At 45.2% G+C, this 14,064-nt stretch overlaps 1 protein-coding gene and 2 non-coding genes across 3 annotated transcripts in view; 1 reads left to right on the top strand and 2 right to left on the bottom strand.

Annotated features, from left to right (window-relative positions):
• The window catches only part of LOC135394287 (branched-chain-amino-acid aminotransferase, cytosolic-like), a 313,934-nt gene that overhangs the window by 250,126 nt on the left and 49,744 nt on the right, over positions 1 to 14,064 (top strand). The window lies entirely within an intron of this gene.
• Positions 6,959 to 7,030, bottom strand: Trnas-gga (transfer RNA serine (anticodon GGA)). The gene has a single exon. It is a non-coding gene; the product is annotated as a tRNA-Ser (tRNA).
• On the bottom strand, positions 7,274 to 7,345 carry Trnas-gga (transfer RNA serine (anticodon GGA)). The gene has a single exon. It is a non-coding gene; the product is annotated as a tRNA-Ser (tRNA).

The following is a 14,064-nucleotide window of genomic DNA, read 5'->3' on the forward strand; positions in this document are numbered from 1 at the left end:
TGGACGGGCCAGGCATCAGCGAAAGGATTGTCCTGCACGCAAAGCAACATGTGACTTTTGTGGGAAACAAGGACATTTTGCCGAAGTGTGCCGCAAACGACTTTCCCGGCGCCGAGGACAGAAGTCGGACTCTGTCAAGTTATCTACAGTCAGCACCCGTAAAGCTTGGTTCATCGTTGTCGACGTGAATGGATACTCCGTGCATTTTAAAGTAGACAGTGGTACCGAGGTCACAGCCCAGGCGGAAATTTGAACTGGAATCCCAAGTGGATCCACTTGACTACCAAAGTGGTTTGAAGTGGACTGAGCTGGTCCCACTTCAGAGTCAAGTGTTTCCAGTAGGGAACCATTAAGCATGCTTACTTGTTCCCAACTGGTTCCTTTCCAGCCCCAAAGTGTATACCACGAAGGAATGAAGTGGTTCCATTTTACCAGCAAGTAGACTTGACAATGTCCATTTTAATCCAATATGGTTACATTTTGGTGATAAAGCGAAAATTAAAGTGGGTTAGACGGGCCCACTTGGGGTCTGATATGAGGAACACTGAAACCACTTTGACAACAATATTGGAGAAAGTGGGAGCATCGCTGTGTGGTGGCATAGCCATCGCTAGCGACAGAATCAAAAGGAGACCATCCAATCCGATCCAATACGTGTCGTTCAGTTGAACCGATGTGTTTGGCGGTTATGGTGTGAACGGGAACGCTGCATTGAATTTTATGGGCTACTGGATCCGACCACAAGTAATTACAAGGTAAGGCCAGGGGAATGAACGTGTAGTATATTTGTATTGTTGGGAAAAACTCACGTGACCTCTGACGTCGTGCCAATCGTTGGGCCTCGGTAGAGTAGTTTTTTGCTTTGTTTTATTTTGTCTCCCTGGGTGACGTAAAGCGACGCTGCCGAGGCGTTCTTTTTCTCTTTCCCCTCTGTTCTCTGCCCCGCTTTGGCAGTCTGGATTTTCGTTCGCATCCAGTGAAATAAATAAAACGCGGAAGCGTTGGCTCTTTCTGTTGCACAAAGTGCTTTATTTTTCGGGATTGGTATTTCCAAATCACACATATGTAGTCTTCTGTATCTGCGCCAAACACGAACTTGACATGAACATTGTTTCTGAAGTTCGAGTAATATGCCGAAGCAACTTCGCATTCATTGTTAGCTGATGTCTCACGTGGAAGATTTCACAGTAGATCAGTAAATTCACTGCACAGGCACACACATTCACAAATCCAGCATGACAGGAAACATGTCCATATCCCTTTGCTGCTTGTGTAGTGTCGCATGTCAAGGCTGACCCGTCACAAAGGAACCTGGGAAGCTGCTAAGCCGAAAGATGATGTTTCAACCACTCGGAGTGTCTTATACATTCTACTGCATCCACGCAGATGCTTTTCTGAAGCAGATATGAGTTGAGCAGTACCTAGTTGATACCTGAACAAGAAAGACCAGAACAGGGATCAGAAAACGTGAAAACTAAAAATTCTACCGGCCGAAATGTTGCGTATATGCCACAGGTGTGGTGCTATGCTATGCTATGCTACGCTAATCGGCAGAATGGAATAGGAATGCAAATGTTTTACATGTGTCAATAAATGTTTTAAAACCTTTGTTCGACTCTGTGTATTTGGCTCTGTTATCTGCGGTGCACAACGTACAGTGAGCAAACGTTACAGCCATGTCTTATGCAAACGTTACAAAGTAACATGTGCGGAACGTTACTGAGTCCACATTGCAGTAACGTGACATTGCGTTGCAGTAACGTTGCTGCAACATTGGCAGAAAACGTACAGGCAACGTTAAATTCGCGGACTTTATCAACATATGGCAACGTTACATGTTAACATTCGCACAATGTTACCGCGACATTCAGTGCTACCTGGGTGACTTACCTGACATCGAGTGGAAAAACACAGTATTGATCCTTCTTGAATCGTTGTCGCACCAAGCAAGCGAAGCAGACCTGCCTTCCACTTATCTGAATTTACTTGCAGAAGTATCCAAGAGTATTCGAGTTTTTCAGAGTCGGTATCGGCGGGCACTAAAAACCATCCAAACCCCAAGAACACTCGCGATCCTCAGGACCTCCTCAAAGTGTCATCGCGTCCTCGTCCGTAATGGGATGTCCGGAGGAGATCCAGAGAGTGTCCTCATAAGATCTTCCAGTGATAGTCATTTGCGTACGTCCTGCGGGCGTCAGCCGGAGGACATATATAGGAGAAGTAAGTTGAATTTGAATTGAATTTATTTTTTCTTTTCTGCTCCTGTACATGTACATAGGCTCTTAGCTGGGTTGCGAGGACTAGCCTGCTTAGATTTAGTTTAGTTTAATTTAGTTAATTAGTTTAGTTTTTAGTTAATTTAGTTTAATAGTTTAGTTTAATTAGTTTAATACTACGTTGGGCATTTCAATGCCTCCACCCATTGATTAGCGTTCCGGATTGTTTATCCTAACCAAATTCAACCGTACCAGCATTGATCATCTATAAAGTACCTGGCAGACATTTCCTTTTAATAAATGTATATTCCCCCTACGAAAAATACTACAAAGAGAAAATACAAAATACAGGGGTACAAATGCAAACTGAATGATATCAATGGATACTCCATGCACTGGGTTTAATGTGCGATAAAATATAGCTTTCTAGGTCTTTCATTGTGATCTTGTTGCCATTAATATCCGAGCAAGGTCCCTGACTGGATCCTAGATGGGTCTTTTCCGTGAAAGGTACAGAAAAGTGATGGCATATTACAGCGCGTGCTTGACTTTCCATGGGTGCTCGAAATCAACTAAGTAGAAAACACGGACGTTACCTTGGTTGGATCCTAATACTCCGAGGAATTCGTCACTGCAGTGTTGCTTATACATGAAATTTAATTAAACTTAGGTACCTCACCCTTCGTTTTGACTGCGATGCTAGGACGACTCTCGCACATGCGGGAGCTCGCAAGACAAGCAATATATAGTATATGTTTTATCTGCGAAAGGAAATGCCACTGCCGCATATTTCTTTCAAAGTTGGCTGCCTTATACGTAGTGGCACAGGACTTTCTATATTTTAGGTTTTTATAGCGCGACACCCATTCTTCGTCATCGAAAACAATCGAAGAGGAGAAACCGAAAATGACCAGCTGGTGGCTGAGGTTGAAAAAGTGGAAAAAAAAAGAACAGTTGCTTTCTACTGTAAACGTCTGCTTACTTCTAAATGAGAGAAATGAAAGAAGATTCACAAAAGCAACATGCAGAACAACATGACCATCTACATGATCCTATAGTGCTCCTGAGACTATCCCATTTTTGGCCCCAGATGTTGTCCCTAGGATCATCTCTGGAGTCTCATTCTAACACTTTTCTAACAAATTGAGGATCCTTTGGGGATATTCCCAGGATGTCATTTCTGTCCTACAGTGACGTCCTCAGGATGAGTGAGGGATGTCAACGTGTTCTTGGGGAAGCGGTACCGGCAAAGATGCTTTGCGTGCGTCCCAGCTGCACCATATTTCGAAACTTAGGGCGAGCTGCTCCGGCACCCCAGACACGGCGTGCCGGCTTATGCGCGCCACGAAAAGGTTACAATTTCAAACCGACCAATGAGGGCTCGCATACCGGGGGAGCGGCCGCAGGAGCCAATGGGATGCTCTCGGTAGAGAACTCGCGCTTCGACGTAAAAATTTAGACATTTCATGATGTTTGACGACGCGAAAGGCTCGCAGCGCCTCACTTTAGTCTACAAAGGAACTCGCGAGTTTCATCCCCTTGGTAAGGCGACTACTTTTGTTGTTGTGGCAATCAACATGCATTTTGTAGACCTGGTAAGGCCACCCCATTTCATTCGAACTTGAGAGTGAGTAGAACCTTGTTTTGTTGTGTGGTAATGACAAGATCTAGACCGCAAAGACTACATAATCCAAGGTGCATATTGAAACGAATATGTTGCGATATAAACCTGATGAAAAGGTGAATGAAGGATAACATGCACGCTTTACTATCGGCAGTTTAATGATGCGAGCCGTCACTTTCGATCATCGATAAGGAGTGCAAGTTTTTACTGGACCTAGGTTAACTTCATATCGGCTTACTGCAGCAATAGACGCGGACAAAGAGTTAGAACATAGAAGAGACAAACCACCTCTACGTTAGCTTTGCGGGTTTTGTATTAGTCTTGATTATGTGCTTTGAATCTGTGGTATTACAGCTGTTTTATTGTGGTACACTTTTTTTTTTCATCTGCATTGCTTCCCGTTCCTGCTGTTTGTCAACGGAGTTTATCGCGTATATTTTTGTGCGTCGGTTCATCACGAATTACTTGTAACAAGCAGAGATAAGTCATGGTTGGATACGAGTGCAACCTTATATGTTCACTTTTGGTGATTAAACTGTTAGCAGTCCAGCGTGCCCGTGTTGTCCTCGTTCATGTCTTTTCATCGCTGGTTTATATCGACTAATACCTAAAACAATAAAAATAAATATGTGAATATTATTATAAAAATACGGAAATGCAGAAATAATAATCTGCATTGTCCCTGATAATGTAACAATCAACCAATGTAAGGCCAGTTTTTAATTTTATAGTGGGCTGAGATGAGTGAATGGCCTTTTGCATAAACGCTAGGTTAGCAAGCATTGAGTTGTGAAATAAATTTTGTTTTACTGCCCTTTTTACCTCGACAGAAAGCCTAAGGTACTCTGGGCTGGCCTGAACAAGAAAATGATTGCCAGAAGGAAGACAGATGTCTCAGGAGCAGTTAACCAGATGTGTGAGCTTCATTATTTGGTGTACCAAGTTTGTTAAACTGTGTAATGTTTCAAGTTTTGCTGCATTCTTGTTTCCTTTGACGACATAAGTTCCTCCTCTCTTGGCAACAAATAAAAGTGTGCCCTGTGTTGGCATGCAATGCCCATTACTAAGGACAGGTGAAAATTTTGTCCAACGCTCGTTGACTCTAAAATTACACTTCAAACTTTACTGCAATTGAAGTGAATTAAATGCGAGACTTCACAAGGATTTGAGAAAAATTAGGTGAGCATCATACCGAGCACGAACCACCCCTCGATACCGAATACAATGCTCACATCCATTTTGCACGAGTTTCTAAATGATGACAACCGCAAACCGAAACAGAAATGCGAAGAGCAGAAAACAGAGCTCCATACTACGGCGGTTCGTCCGGAGAAGGATACCGTGACGTCACCCAGCATTGTTGTCTGCTTCAAAACCTGCATTCTTTCTTGCCAGATGATGTCAGCAGTGTGTTGATTTCAGTGCCCTCTCGCATAACAGAGGCGAAGCGCTTGCTTCATAATAAATTTGTTTGAATAAAATCTGTGTAGTTCTGGAACGAGCTATGTCGTACACATGTTCCTGACATCCCAAACGTTACGGATATACCATAACCTTTGTGGTGATTTTTTTGCGGAATCCTACTTTAAAAATAAGTGTCTATCCAACAAATATGCATGTGCACACGGCAATTGATACACCTTTATAGGTAGCCACCATGTACTCTTTGCTTGAAAGATTTGTGGTGACATGTCGAGTTATTTTGATGGACATTTTTTATGACTTCATGCACAGACTGTATTGCGCACTATACTCATATTCAACTTAAGAAGGAAGGAAAAGGAAATCTAGTCTGTCAGCTTTCCAAATATGAGTGCGCCACGGATAGAAAGGCTGGACACAGTGAAGTCACTCTCCCTGCTTGCGCCAGATAATATAATCCATCATACTCACTACACTGCAGTGTTCTCCTGGCACACTATTGCTTTTCATTATCTCCAACGGTGTATGTAGTTGACAGACTAGATTCGAGACTTGTGCCCGTTACAGAAAAAAGTAACTAAATACCGTTACCCGTTACTTCAGAAAAAAGTAACTAAATACGTTACTCGTTACGAACATAGAAATGTAACGAGTTACTTTTACGTTACCGCCGCATAGTTAAAGGAGCCAACAAACATGCCGTCACTTGTCTTCAACTCTTTATTAATGAGGAATTACACTTCAAAAGAAGCTGATCGCCACACGTGGACACGTGATTAGTGACCCTTCGTTTTGTCTTGTTCCCCCTCTGTGTCGCGTCTTGGGTATATAGTCTGGATTATTGTAATAAACCTTTTGCTGAGTCTGAGAATTTGTCGTCCGTCCTTCGTGTTCCGTGTCTCTCGACCACTTACCATGATTCTATATCAGCTTGCCTGGACCTTCTCCCTTATTTCCTAAGTGGGAGTGATCGGAGATTATGAAAACAGAAGAAAATACACCGGTTTTCACGCCACCGATCACCAACGGTTCCCAAAAACAGACGAGGGGCTGCGTCATAATTTAGGGCTCTCAGAAGCTTAGCAAAGACACGAAAAGGCTAGAAGTCGAAACGCGTTTTTTGTAGCCATAGCACAATTGGTGCCCATTCTTGTGAAGGAGTGATGGTCGGAGATTACGGAAACAAGAGAAAAGACAACAACACATCCAGCGAGGGACTGCAAATACTATGAGTCACACGTGGACGGGGGTCACGCAGGTCGGATCTGCACGCATTGTGCCACACGGACTGCCCAAATGTGCTCCCCCGCGCTGAACAAAAGGAACGAGTAACGCCGGTAACGAGTTACCAATTTTTGTAACTGATTCCGTTACTATATTACCCTATTTTAAAAAGTAACTGAATCGTTACTTCGTTACCAAAAAAAAGTAACCGTTATCAAGTAACGAGTTAGGCACAACTCTGCTAGATTCCTTTTCCTTCTTATGTTGAACACTGCTGTAGAGTGTGGAGGGAAACAAATATTTTCTACTTTTTTATGTGTCATTCTTGGCGAGATTAAGCCCTTGAATACATGTACCCACCGGGCTCTGACATCAGAGCTCCGGTCACTGCTGTCCGTTAGCACGAGACTTCTCTCACGCTTCCTCATTGGCAGAAATGCTTACTCTATGGAAACAACTCAGGGAAAAGAGGTGCTGACGCCAGGAATCGAACCTGGGTCTTCTGATTTCCGGTCAGATATGCTAACCGCTACACCACACCAGCACGCCGTTTCCCTTGAGCCATTGAGTGCCTCAAGTACGGGGGGGACGGACAACCAACCACGCTATTCCCATTCTCTCTTACATCTTTCTCACTCACTCTCTCATTCAGACACGAGGCAGGGCGATTGTAAACGACGTAAACAACGAGATTTGGCCGAGGCAGACCAACAATTATGGACGACACAGACAAGTAAGCCTCAAACGCCCAGAAATTAACGAATGGAAACAACTCAGGGAAAAGAGGTGCTGACGCCAGGAATCGAACCTGGGTCTTCTGATTTCCGGTCAGATATGCTAACCGCTACACCACACCAGCAATTTTTTTTTCTTTTCCACCTTTTATGAACAAAACACACAAGCAATTCCTGGCGTCAGCACCTCTTTTCCCTGAGTTGTTTCCATTCGTTAATTTCTGGGCGTTTGAGGCTTACTTGTCTGTGTCGTCCCTAATTGTTGCAGTGCCTCGGCCAAATCTCGTTGTTTACGTCGTTTACAATCGCCCTGCCTCGTGTCTGAATGAGAGAGTGAGTGAGAAAGATGTAAGAGAGAATGGGAATAGCGTGTTTGGTTGTCCGTCCCCCCCGTACTTGAGGCACTCAATGGCTCAAGGGAAACGGCGTGCTGGTGTGGTGTAGCGGTTAGCATATCTGACCGGAAATCAGAAGACCCGGTTCGATTCCTGGCGCCAGCACCTCTTTTCCCTGAGTTGTTTCCATTCGTTAATTTCTGGGCGTTTGAGGCTTACTTGTCTGTGTCGTCCCTAATTGTTGGTCTGCCACGGCCAAATCTCGTTGTTTACGACGTATGCTTACTGTGACTCATTTGCAACTGGGACATGTCCGAATAGCGAACATCTGTCAGGTACATGGTACCATGGTAGCTCTGCCCGTTGGCTTTTCTGTGAACTACCGCCTTTTAAATTAGATCGCAGCAGTTAATATCAAAACTTCACAAGCTTCGATATTCTTGATGCCATTTTTCTGTGTCTATTACTCCCTTTGCTGTAAAACTTGGAATACTGGCTGACATCAGTGCAAGTAAGTGAATAAGTGCATTTGCCATTTTTCCGTGACAGCTTGAAATGAATTGTTGCAGTTGATTTAGTATCTGTTTCTGTCTTTGTACTTCAGTGCTGTCTTACATTGCTTCGAAACCAGCTGAGAGTGTAAAAATGAGAAATAAAAGTGCTGTGCAGTTAAATAGACGTCTGTGGCTGACTATAAGTGGGCTACGGAAGTGGAACCACCTGCAAGTGGTTCCCCAAAGTGGGAAAGGTTTCATAAACATCTTGCAAGTGGTTTCTCAAAGTGGAACCACTTGCAAGTGGTTTTCCCTAAAGTGGATATTCCCAAAGTGGTTCTCCAAAGTGGGAAAGGTTTCATAAACCACTTGCAGAAAATTTCCGCCTGGGTACGGTCGTGGGTTCGGTCAAGGCGCGTCTAAACTTGAGCTGCAGACGAACGTTTCCACTCCTGATTGGTGACAGGTGGACGGAGGATTGATCGGGATCCAGGTCGTAGTACAGTAAGAACTTGTTTCCAACGTAGTGGTCGTATTCATAGCAGACGTACTTCTCGCACAGTTGCTCCAAGAGGCTAAAATAGCTTCGGTGGTTCAGGTTATTGTTGAAGTCGAACGTGTCGATTCGCTGCGTCCTGTACACAGGGAGCGTCGCCGATTCAATGTCGCAGTTCACAAATCGATACAGGTCGCGATTGAATGCTTCGTGGTAGACTAGGGTGGGCACGAATGCAACCACCATCTTAGACGGAATCTTCTCTGGAAATAAATCTTCCAGGCATGCATCCAGGTTGCCAACAAGTAGCGAACGAATACGTGTTTCACTTCCTTGAGCCTTAGATAGCCTTGCGCTGCTGCAACTCGGTTTCGTGCCCGAGGAATAGGCTGGGAGACACGGTGATTTTCTTTATGTAAAGGCGGCACTCATGATTTCCACTTTATGAGTGTGCTGCTCTTGATCGGTCTTCATAATTCGGAATTCATCGGAGCCTTGATAGACAACAAGCCTAATTTCCACTCCCGATGTGAGTAACATAGGCTGCAGGAAAATGTCAGAGTTGATCTTGGAAATCAGGTCTATGGTCTTGCCGCCCCGTGTGAGGTTGTATCGTTCGGCCGGTCCACGAGCGCGAATGTTGTTTTCCGATTGACGTGCTTCTTCGTGAGTGTACAGAACCACTTTATGCACGGTATTTTGCTCCGTTGTGCTGGCGTGAAGCAAAATATCCAGATAGCTTCTATAGCTATACAGATTATTATTCGTAATCATGGTGTGATTCACGAAAGCGGCTACGTTCTTGAAAAGCGAGCTGGCGAACGCGTTGACGGGGTAGACCTCGTCGTACGTCGTCCTATCGCCCACCTTTGTTTCGGGCAGGGAACCATCGTCACGTACGATGCGGACTTTCGTCACTATGTACGTGGTGTTGAAATCGAGATAGTGATGTCCTAAATTCGAGAGTTGAAACTCTATGACAGAGGATATGTCAGCGACCGGGTACAATACCTCGTATTCCCCCTTCAGTATATGCCATGGCGTTCCCGGCACGGAAAATAACTCTGTTTCCGACTTATCCAACAGAAGAGTGTCGGGATGTACGACGTTAATCATGTTCATCTCGCAACTAAACTGTTGCCGCGCAACCGGCGTGATTTATGCTGTCGAAGACGTCCGGTTTTCTCCTCTTTCTTCATCTGGCCCTTTCGAGATCTCGGAGAATTTCTTGGCCCGTATCTTTCGCCGATTTTTCGCCGCGCTCTTCGGAAGGAATCTCCCTCCGACAGATTTTTGGCCACGCGTGTAGCTGCGGCGACAGCCCTCTTTTTTATGTACGGCGATATGCGTTTAACCCTTTAAGTCCCATAACCAAACGAATACAAACTCGGAAGCAAACTATACACGGTTGGCTTGCTGCAGGTGTGTATAATTCGAAAAACGCGTGACAACATTGCTATATCTGAAGGTTTTACTGAAAATCGATGGGACACATATGTCCCTACCGGCCTATCTGGAGGTCGCTTAGCTTCCAGAATGGTATTGCGGGAAACAGTTCCTCTCGGTTGTGTAGCTTTGATGCATCTGGAAAATCGAGCATATGTTGTTCGTGCAATTTTCTTTTATTGTTTTTGCACAATTTATGCCCCTTTTCCTTGATGCTGAGTTCACCATTTTGTGATCTGGTGCACATGGAGTGGACATTTGGCTGTCTCTATCAAAGAGCACAAATATCTGCTTGAAAAGTTCTGCCCCTTGGTCAATCAAGCTCCATGCCAATCAAGCTTGTCCTTCGGCATAACATTTGCGATATATGGCATACCTATGCAAGGTTCCGTGACCAGTAATCCCCAATGGACGGCAGCACATGGTACCTCATCACTAAATTCATGCCAAAGAATGCCACAATTTATTTCTAACTTGTATGGAATACTTTCCCTGTCTGCGTGCGCTATCTGACACTCTGGGGCATTATGATATCACTGCTCAGTGATTCGAATGCAAGAACAGACGAGAAGAGGTCAAGAAGGGTTGGCACACTATTTACTTCAATTTTCGGCATCAGCAGCTTCACATAGTGAGTAACTTCTTCAGTGAACCGTCTTCTCTGCCACGGTTTTTTCCAGATGATTGAAGGTGTCTGTGACCCCTCACTTGCACAAACAGGCGCATCAAACACCAGCATGCTAACGTTAGAGTCTTTGCTCTTTCGTCTTTTTTCCTTGGGTGGCATATGATACAGTGAACCCGTAGAGGAGGTGGAGTTCCCCTATACATGAATCCTGACCGGCGATGATGGATAATGTCCCAGCGGCAGATATTCGTGGCCTGACGCTAGCGATAGAACTGGCTGGCAGGCGCAGAGGCGCGCGCCAGCAGAGGCACGTCTTCATGTCTTCATCGTTGTAGGGAGATACTTCATACCTGCCTGTGCTAGCTCCATCTCCCATGTTGTCTGCATCTTCTTCGAGAAACTCCTCGTCTTTGCCATGAAGAAATGCTGTTTCATCTGCACGGTCATCCGCAAACAGAATCTGCCCAATTTCTTCCTCCGTGTCAAGAAATCTCCTTTCCATGCTGCTGTCAAGAACGCAAGTAATTGATTGCGCTAACTTTTATTGAAGTGCAAACGTACTGCGCGATCGAAATGAGCGAAATCTGCATTGATTTGCTTTAGGCGATTCACTGTGTCAATTTTTCTAAACAAGCCGATAGGGACAATGGTGTCCTACGTCCATAGTTCTACAGAAATAGTTACACGTATGAACCAGGAGAGAATAATTTTCATGTAAACATTACCGCTAACATATTGTGAATACTTCCATGCAAGAGTTACACAAAATAACCCTGTTTTCTTACAGAAACATGAACTTATCGTATGAGCGATGCCACCCATGAAAAACGAAACTTTGCAGTTGCCTGTTATTGCCCAACTTGCGCAACGTTGCCGGATCCCCCCCAGTAAACCACCGATGTCCCAAGGACGTCCACATAATGTTACACTCAGGACGATGAAAACATCCTGAGGACATCCTGAAACATATTTCTGACATACCTGGGATGTACTCAGAAGTGCCAAAATAACATCCGCGCGCGTCCCAAAGAAGTCCATCGTACGTCAGTGACGACCTTTGACGGACTTCTAATGGACCTTTTCCCCGTGCCTTAGCCAGTCTTACTGGCATTCCCTGAACATTACATCAACACCGCACAACAGTGCATATGAGTGGCACAAACAAGCAACATGAGATTAAACACTTTATTTCGTATGAAACTGAGCGTCCTAGCATCGTATCACCTCACCGGGTATTATATCACAGCATGACAGGCATTTTTCCGCAACTGGTTATTGAGCACTTACATGGCTTTGAAAACATGATGTCCATGAACACACACAGCATCGGTCAACAAGGGGTAAACTCAAAGGCATGCCCGCAAAGTCCGAACTGTCCGAACACTGAGATAATCGACGACCATGCTGCACTGTGTGCACTGCGTACACCTTGAGATTTGCGATGTCCCGTAGAGCTTGCCTTTTTTCGTGCGCAAAGATTAACACCATCCAACTTCGGCGAGATTCAGTTATCACCATCTCATCACAAATACGGACTCCCCTGCCTGCCACGTCATGAGAGGTTAACCTGCAAGGAATACAATTTTAAAAACACTGCTACAGCGGCATGCCACTGTGAAGTACGCATCGACGTATATACGTACCTTTACACACAGCGCCTATGGTTGCGGTCTGACAGCAGCCTTGTATTCTCCCTATCAACAGTACAATTGCCTGCGAAGACGGGTAAAAGCATGGATAACCACGTAGTACGAACGTGAATGTCTCACACACTGACTACGTACCTTGACAACGGGTAAAATCTTGAAAATGACGCCCGGATGACGCCACTTGTTCGAGATCCATAAATCACATTCATCCGCTACGACGTTTCGACACATCTGTAAAAGAGTAAGCTGCGACACATTCTAGTTCCCTGCAATTTCTTTATCAAAACCATTCAGCATTTTTTTACATTCAAGGGCACAGCTGTAAAGGCTTGTGCTGCCGTGGAGCAGATGAGGAAGTTGCATGGGTGAAGCCGAAGGCCTCATCTGTTTCGCAGTAAACACAAGTCAGTGAGAGCTCTGCAGCGCACTTTAGCGTAACTTACCTGATATCTTCAACCATTTCTGTGACGTATCTTCCCACGTCGTGTGTGTGCTGTCGCAACTGCGTTGTTCACCGCAATGAATATGCCGAAAGCATCTGAAATTCACAGATTAGACATTAGTAACATTAGCAATCTTCACCCTCATAAGTGCTAGTAGGGTCACGAGTACACTGAGCTGACAGATAAAGCATAAAGTAATAGGAATCAAAAGCGTAGTAATCAAACTGCTAGCATAAAGTAATAGAAACCCACACGCTAGGAAGGATACCAAACAAAATTTGCACGAAACATAGAGACACGGAACTAACCTTTAATTCACGAAATCGCGGGGCTTCTGCACATATCTTCCAAGGTACACTCATAAAAGCACGCCCAGGCAACACTAGTAGGGGCATAAAAACACATTCACAATAGTCCAGGGCACAAGAGCCACGACGAAACGCGAGACAACGGGTGCGAGAACAAACGCGTGCGAACTCAACGAAGTTTGCAAGCGAAATGGACGCCGCAGCGCAGAAACGGCAGGGATGCAGAACCGGCAGGAACGCCACCTGCCCAGGCGCTCCTCGGAGTATGGCATAGACGGAATATGGAATATTCTATGGAATATGGCAATGCAACGGAACGTCGCACGAAGACGGGACCAGCGCTATCGGAAAGAGGACGCTTTCCTCGTCAAAAACAGACCTCAATCACCCTACTACACCAGCAAGAACCCGATAAAAAATGGCCCGGCCCCATGTATAAGAGAGCCGCCGTTGCCTGGTGTCCTAACTCGAGAACGGAGAGGGATAGAAAGATGCCGCAAGTTTCCACGCGTTGCCCATGTCGAGTGCGTGTACCCATTAAAAGGAAGTCTGACCCGCCCCTGGCTTCGAACCTGAAGACAGGGATAGAACTTCGGAAAAACGAATATTACTAACAAGTCTCCGCTTACAACTTCCAAACCACTACAGATCAGCTCCTGTGTGATTTGAGCGATCATAGAGCTATTCCAGGCTCGTTTGGAACTGAATTTTGATCTCCATCCGACAATCGGGGGGGTGTTACATGACTGAAGGTGTCGGAAGCACCGACTGTGGTCTAGAATTTTCAAATATCTCGACAAACGTCAGGATTTCTGACAAGCCGCAAGGTGCACGCGAAGTCATCCCGCATGCAGTGCATCCCGCTATGACCGCTGCAGGCCAACATATTAGGCACGGAAACCCATCCAGCAACACCGCGATGTCGCTCGATGGGGTTAAACCATCACTGGATGGCTAAAAGACGCCGGTATCAACCGCCACCACAAGTGGCATGTGCAGCGCTCAGTTGGAATCTCTATGCATATCTGATGTATTTTGATCGATG

The sequence above is a fragment of the Ornithodoros turicata genome, chromosome 5, assembly GCF_037126465.1.
Source record: "Ornithodoros turicata isolate Travis chromosome 5, ASM3712646v1, whole genome shotgun sequence".
NCBI classification, from domain to species: Eukaryota; Metazoa; Arthropoda; class Arachnida; order Ixodida; family Argasidae; genus Ornithodoros; species Ornithodoros turicata.